Source organism: Dipodomys spectabilis, unplaced genomic scaffold, assembly GCF_019054845.1.
Source record: "Dipodomys spectabilis isolate Male_0828 unplaced genomic scaffold, ASM1905484v1 ptg000154l, whole genome shotgun sequence".
Lineage (NCBI taxonomy): Eukaryota > Metazoa > Chordata > Mammalia > Rodentia > Heteromyidae > Dipodomys > Dipodomys spectabilis.
This window is the reverse complement of record NW_024870831.1, coordinates 3,612,966-3,614,915: the sequence shown is the minus strand read 5'-3', so window position 1 is coordinate 3,614,915 and position 1,950 is coordinate 3,612,966.

Below are 1,950 nucleotides of genomic sequence, written 5' to 3'. Positions count from 1 at the left end.
ATGAAGCTCCCTGGCTTGGAATGTGTGCCATTTTTTTTGCCTGCAAGTCCTGGAATTTGAACCCGGGGTCTGGGTAACTCTGTTGCACTGTGGGTGAAGGGGAAGCTCACCGTGCTTGAAGACCAGTAAGTCAGGCCTGTTCCCTGAATTCAAGCCCCAGACCTGGAAAACGTACTCCTTATATACACTCTAAAGATAGGATTAAACTTCCATACAGATGTTCAGTCTATATTATGTGTGGTGTGATTATTCATTGTACTGTTTTATGTTTTTCATTAATTTACCATTTACTGACTGTGATGAATCCTATGTATTACATTGTTTACATCCTATCAAATACCATCTAGATTTGTAGATGTGTTTTCCATTATGCCTGACACCCAGGACTCTCCCAGAAAAGGAAAACAAGTGTCACACTTGACTTCATATTATAAGATTAAATTTTTAGCAGTGTTAGGATCTGAACTCAGAACCTAGCAGGTACAATTCATGAATGGATGAGTGTGAGCAAAACAGCCTCTAGCCAATGAAGCTGTGAGGTGGTTCCCAGGTGCTGAGATCGTGACCCAGGATTGGCCAAAGCAGCGATACAAGGATAGGCAAAGAGTGTTATACAAATAATATATGTTGGTATAAAGCACCATACCCGCCTATGTATGATTGAATGACATATACTACATTCCTACCAACTCTTAGGTATTTATTATACCATAGTTAATTATACCATATTTATTATACCATACTATTCTTTTCATCATTAATAAAGCATGAAATTAAGATCAATCATTGTCCTAGGATTATTTCATCCAATTTTAGTCTCCACCAATGCACAAACCTCGTTCAATTGGTATCCCTATGCATAGGAATGAGTGTCTTGTGATATTCTGCCATTGGTAGTTGTCAGGACCTGGATTTGAATCCAGGGCCTATGTTGACAGGTTGGCCTATGGCTTTACTGTGAGCCCGCCAGCCTTCAGTAATGGCAGGTCCCGTCCACTTTGCACCCGTGGGATTCAAAACCAGGATGGTCACCATGCAAAGAAAAACAAATGAAACCCCCATTCCTCTGCAGCTTGCCACTTTTTGTGCTAGCTCACTTTTTTTTCTTTCTGCAAGGCCTCTGGGACTAGGATTCCAGGATTGGGTATGGGTACCGAGGCTGCACCCAGCCTAGGGTGATCGAAGCTGAGGCAGAGTTGCCACGACATGTGTTCAAGCCCCATGATATGCCAAAAACTAAAGGAAAAAGACAAAAGATAAAAATTAATTGATTATATAAGTAAATTTAAAAATAATAGATCTCCCTGGTTTTGAATTTCTACCAGTATTCTTTCAAAGACTGGGATTTGAACTCAGGAACTTGTAGCAATGTGAGGGAAAGTGCAGATTTGCTACTACTTGAGTTCAAACCTCGTGCCAAGACAAAACTAAAAAATTAAGTCACTGAGCTTGGCAGGGGGAGTAGTTGTGAAGATGAGAGATAAGGAATGATAGGGGGGAAAAAGGAGGAGGGAACAATGCTCAACAGAAAATATATTCATGACCTTGCTCATGTAACTATGACCACTCTGTACAACATTTTCACAATAAAAAAACATACAAAAAAAGAAACAAAGTAGTGTTCCGAGAAGCACTTTTGGGTTAAGGGAAGGATGCCTGAATAGATGTACAAAATTCTACACTGCTTTTTATTTAATGTTTAGTATGGAACTGAATAAACTGCTTCCATTAAAAAATTAAGTCACTCGGTATAATTTGTGGAGGAGATGGGGTAAAATAATTCGTTTAAGGATACAGGTGGACCTGTTGCAACAATGAGAAGTACAAGTTGTCATGTCGAAAATGAACTTTACAACTTTGGTGCGGGGGTGGGCGGTGGGGACGACTGGGTGGGGGGGGCAGGGGGAGGCTGGGAAGGGATATCAAGGGGAAACAAAGGAGGATGATAAT